The sequence below is a fragment of the Caretta caretta genome, chromosome 25 (assembly GCF_965140235.1).
Source record: "Caretta caretta isolate rCarCar2 chromosome 25, rCarCar1.hap1, whole genome shotgun sequence".
Lineage (NCBI taxonomy): Eukaryota > Metazoa > Chordata > Testudines > Cheloniidae > Caretta > Caretta caretta.
This window is the reverse complement of record NC_134230.1, coordinates 9,391,096-9,396,973: the sequence shown is the minus strand read 5'-3', so window position 1 is coordinate 9,396,973 and position 5,878 is coordinate 9,391,096.

The following is a 5,878-nucleotide window of genomic DNA, read 5'->3' as shown; positions in this document are numbered from 1 at the left end:
TGACTTCATTGTCTCTGCAAGCGGTAATCAAACGGGGGAGGGGAGGGCGGTTGGCTTACAGGGAAGTAGAGTGAACCAAGGGGGGCGGGTTTTCATCAAGGAAAAACAAACAGAACTTTCACATGTAGCCTGGCCTGTCATGAAACTGGTTTTCAAAGCTCTGATGCACAGCGCTTCCTGCTGTGCTCTTCTAATCGCCCTGGTGTCTGGCTGCGTGTAATCAGTGGCCAAGCGATTTGCCTCAACCTTTGCCTCAACCTGCCATAAACATCTCCCCCTTACTCTCACAGATATTGTGGAGCACACAGCAAGCAGTAATAATGATGGGAATATTGGTTTCGCTGAGGTCTAACCGAGTCAGTAAACTGCGCCAGCGCGCTTTTAAACACCCAAATGCACATTCTACCACCTTTCTGCACTTGCTCAGCCTATAGTTGAACAGCTCCTGGCAACTGTCCAGGGTGCCTGTGTATGGCTTCATGAGCCATGGCATTAAGGGGTAGGCTGGGTCCCCAAGGATAACTATAGGCATTTCAACATCCCCAATGGTTATTTTCTGGTCTGGAAAGTAAGTCCCTTGCTGCAGCTGTTCATACAGACCAGAGTTCCTGAAGATGCGCGCGTCATGTACCTTTCCCAGCCATCCCACATTGATGTTGGCGAAAAGTCCCTTGTGATCCACCAGTGCTTGCAGCACCATTGAAAAGTACCCCCTTCGGTTTAGGTACCGGCTCCCTTGGTGGTCCGGTCCCAAGACAGGGATATGCATTCTGTCTGTCGCCCCACCACAGTTAGGGAATCCCATTGCAGCAAAGCCATCCACTATGACCTGCACATTTCCCAGAATCAATACCCTTGATAAAAGAAAAGGAGTATTTGTGGCACCTTAGAGACTAACAAATTTATTTGAGCATAAGCTTTCGTGAACTACAGTAGGTGTTTGCATTGACTGCTTGGGTCACAACAGCCCCCACAGTAGAATTGCCCACTCCAAATTGATTCCTGACTGACCGGTAGCTGTCTGGTGTTGCAAGCTTCAAGAGGGCTATCACCACTCGCTTGTGAACTGTGAGGTCTGCTCTCATCTTGGTATTCTTGCACTTCAGGGCAGGGGAAAGCAAGTCACAAAGTTCCATGAAAGTGCCCTTCCGCATGCGAAAGTTTTGCAGCCACTGGGAATCATCCCAGACCTGCAACACTATGCGATCCCACCAGTCTGTGTTTCACGGGCCCAGAATTGGCGTTCCATGGCATGAGCCTGCCCCAGGATGGCCAAATTGCCAGGGCCCGTGCTTTGAGAGAAATCTGTGTCCATGTCCTCATCACTCTCGTCACCGGGCTGCCATCGCCTCCTTGCCTGCTTTTGCAGGTTCTGGTTCTGCATATATTGCATGATAATGCGCGAGGTATTTACAATGCTCATAACTGCTGCGGTGATCTGAGCGGGCTCCATGCTTGCCATGGTATGGTGTCTGCAGGAGAGCAGAGTTGCAGGGGAAGCAGTGGTTGGATGACCATTTTTGCAGACCTACTGCACTGTCTGCTGCCAGGACACAACAGCTGAGTGGGCTGCATGCTTGCCGTGGTATGGCGAGACAGGAGCAGCCGAGCAGAGTTGTAGCTGAAGCGGCCCTGCAAGACCACCAGAAGAGCAGGAGAGCAGAGTGCCAGTGGAAGCAGTGGATGACGACGGTCATATAGAGGACCTGTGAGGTGGATTCATCGCATCAGGAGAGCAGAGTGGCAGCGGAAGCGGTGGATGACGATGACGGTTAGCAGTATGGCGCCAGCACGGAAAAAAGGCGCAAAACGATTGTCTGCCGTTGCTTTCACGGAGGGAGGAGCGACTTACGACGTACCCAAAACCACCCACGACAATGTTTTTGCCCCATCAGGCGTTGGGAACTTAACCCAGAATTCCAATGGGCGGCGGAGACTGCGGGAACTGTGGGATAGCTACCCACCATGCAGCACTCCGAAAGTCGATGCTAGCCTCGGTACTGTGGACGCATTCCGCCGACTTAATGTACTTAATGCATTAGCGTGGGGACACACACAATTGACTAAAAAGAAAAGGAGGACTTGTGGCACCTTAGAGACTAACACATTTATTTGAGCACAAGCGAGCTGTAGCTCATGAAAGCTTATGCTCAAATAAATTTGTTAGTCTCTAAGGTGCCACAAGTCCTCCTTCTCTTTTTGCGGATACAGACTAACACGGCTCCTACTCTGAAACAACACAATTGACTGTATAAAATCGTTTTCTAAAAAACCGACTTCTATACATTCAACCTAATTTCGTAGTGTAGACATACCCTCAGTTCCAAAGAGACTAAGCCCCAGATCCATAAAGGTATTTAGGCTCCTAACTTCTATTGAAATCAATTAAAGTTAGGAGCTTAAATACTTTTGCAGATCCGGGCTAAAGTCTCCTTCCCAGGGTGTTCTTTCCTGAGACATTCTCCTCAAAAAAGAATGATTTTGCTTATTTTGACTATGTGCACCATCTGCTGGCCACAAGATAAATCTAAAAGGTACCCTGCAAGAATGTTTGAAAGCCTGCATGTAAACTCCTAGGCTGCTAAGGTGGAAGCACACGTCACACATCTCCGGAAGTATAATTTTCTCGGGACTGGACTTGCAAAGATGTCTGGGATTTGATGTCACAAGGTGTTAATCAGAGATCAGGCTGCGTCCAAGTCCTGTCACGTGTGGATTATGATGCAATCTCAACTCTTTTCACACAGACATTCATTCCCCACCTTATAGTGAAAGAGAAACTCGACTACATTCATAGGGAGCTGACAACATCGGTCTGGAATCATTTAAAAACCCACCGCTACTTGTTATATTGTATCTAGTGCTGTTTATTCCTAGATAGCAAAGTTCTTTACAAAACCGGCTGGGTTATTATCTCCATTTTATAGGTGGGCAAACTGAGTGTGGAGAGAAGTTAGAATGACACCAAGTTCACACAGCTTGTCAGTTGCAGAGCAGGAATAGAGCCTAGGTCTAGCCAGTGGGACATGTTGCCCCTTGGATGTCCTGGTAGAGAGTAGGTTTATGGTGTTACTATACTTTGTTCAGAACCCAAAGTAGTTCATACTCATGAAACAGAATCTCGGATGGGTGCATTAGCAGTGCTGATGGATTAGATATAAAGATGTTCTGTACAATACCAGTACAGCCTCTGTGGAGGCAGTTATTCTGGTCTGGAAGTGCAGTATAGCTTATTCCTCTTCGTCTACAGGAACGGCTACAGTAGTATAAGCACATTTATAACAATATAACTGCATCCGCACACGGGGAGGTGTACTGCTTTAACTATATGATATAGTGAAGTGGTACAATTTTTGTGAGTAGACAAGTCTTAGAACAGACGTGGGCAAACTACGGCCCACGGAGGCCCACCCTTGAGCCCCCGGCCAGGGAGGCTAGCCTCCGGCCCTTCCCCCACGGTCCCCCCTCCCCCACAGCTATGCCGCCGTGCGGGCAGTGCTCTGGGCCACGGGGCCACGAGCTCCTGCAGGGCAGCACGGTAGCGTGTCTGGCTCCGGCCGAGCGGCATGGCTGCCAGACATGCGGCTCTGAGCGGCATGGTGGGGGAGGTTGGATAAGGGGCAGGAGGTCCCGGGGGGGGCAGTCAGGGGACAGAGAGCAGAGGGCGGTTGGATGGGGTGGAGGTTCTGGGGGTGGGGGGCGGTCAGGGGACAAGGAACAGGGCGGGGGTTGGATAAGCGTGGGAGTCTCATCGGGCACGGGTGTGGATGGGGGCGGGGCAGTCAAGGGATGGGGGGGTTGGATAGGGGGTGGGGTCCCAGGGGAGCAGTTAGGGTCGGGGGGTCTCAGGAGGAAGTGGTCAGGGGACAGGGGGGCGGCTGGATAGGGGGTGGGATCCTGGGGAGCAGGGGTGTGGATAGGGGTTGGGGCAGTCAGGGGACAGGGAGCAGGGGGGTTGGATAGGGGCTGGGGTCCCGGGGGAACGGTTAGGGTCGGGGGAGTCTCGGGAGGAGATAGTCAGGGGACAAGGAGCAGGGGGAGATTGGATGGGTCAGGGGCTCTGAGGGGGGGCAGACAGGGGGGCGGGAAGTGGGAGGGGTTGGATAGGGGGCGGGGGCCAGGCTGTTTGGGGAGGCACAGCCTTCCCTACCTGGCCCTCCATACAGTTTTGCAACTCCAATGTGGCCCTCAGGCCAAAAAGTTTGCCCACCCGTGTCTTAGAAGGACAGAGGCCTGGTCTGCATTTAGAAATTTTGCCAGCAATAGTTATTTCGGTTAAGAGTGTGAAAAAATCACACTGCTAACTGACATAGCTAAGCCAGCTAAAGTCCCAGTGTAGGCAAAAAAGTCCGTTTGCTGGAATACTTTATTACATTTAGGGAACTGGTATAAGCAAAAAGAAAAGGAGTACTTGTGGCACCTCTCTAAGACTAACCAATTTATTTGGGCATAAGCTTTCGTGAGCTACAGCTCACTTCATCGAATGCTCACGAAAGCTTATGCTCAAATAAATTGATTAGTCTCTAAGGTGCCACAAGTCCTCCTTTTCTTTTTGCGAATACAGACTAACACGGTTGCTACTCTCAAACCTGGTATAAGCAAAGGAACTCTTTTGCTCTTATAAGCTGCGTCTCCACTAGGAGAGTTTGTCGGAATAGTTATACTGGGGCATAGCTATATTGGCAAACCCTTCCTAGGGTAGACAAGACCAGATTCAGATTTCAGTGACACTGATGCAAATCCCAATGCACTGGAGTCATCAGGTTTACAGCTAAATTAGAATGTGGACCAGGATCTTTACTGAGCCTTGTGAGATTGTTTCACAAAAGATGATATACAATGCTGAAAATCTCCTAAAAACTTCCACACACACCCCTTCTCCTCCTGGATTAGCAGTGCAGTTAGGGATTTGGAATGAACACAGGAGCTACTTGGATTCTTTCCTCCAAGGCCCCAGGCACTGCAGTGACAATGTCACGATGTTGCATTGGTGGGGCACCACCCAGCATGGCAAGGGTTTCACGCCATGTCGTCCTCCATCAGAACAGCGAGGCGATTGCACCCCTTTGCAATGCAGCGAGGTTCTGCGACGCGATTGCACCCCAGGGTAGGGTAACCATACGTCCTGTTTTGGTGGGGACGGTCCTGTTTTTGGGCCCTGTCCTGGCCGTCCCGACTTTTTTGACAAAACTGGTCGTTTGTCCCATTTGTTCCTGCCAACTGATCGTCAGCTGACAAGGGCAAACGGGACAAAGGCACAGTCTTGACAAAAAACTGGGGTGGGCCCGTGGGACCCCTAGCGAGGTGCGGAGGGATGTGCGGGGGGTTGGGGGGCAAGAGTCAGCACCAGCCCTGTGCTGGAGGGAGGGCTAGGGACAGCGGCTCAGGCCTGCCGACCTGCCCCACATGCAGGGGAGGGGGGCCCCACGCGTGTGGTGGGGGGGATGGCGGGGGCGGGGGGGCCTGGGGCTGGCTCTGGGCGCCAGGGGGGAGGGGACTTCAGCCCGGCCCAGTTGTGGGTGGGAGGCAGGGAGGGCTTGGGTTGGCCCTGCATCGGGGGAGCAGGGGGCCTCGGGCCAGCTCGGGGGTGTCACCCTACCCCAAAGGGACCCCCCTGGCCATCACCCAGGAGAGGAGGGCAGGGGGATCCCCGCACAGGGGGCTGCCCGAGGGAAGGGGCACAGAGCGTGAGGAAAGGGGGTGACATGGGGAGTGGGGCAGGGCAGGCCAGGGGGGATCCAGTAGCTGCGGCCCCCCGAGCTGGAGGCGGTCAGCTGCCCCGCAGAGGGGGCCGCCCGGCTCCACGCGCCGGCAGCAGCAGGGGGAGGAGCGCGCGGGCGCAGAGGCGAGTGGGGCGCGGCCCGGCCCCTTTAAGAGG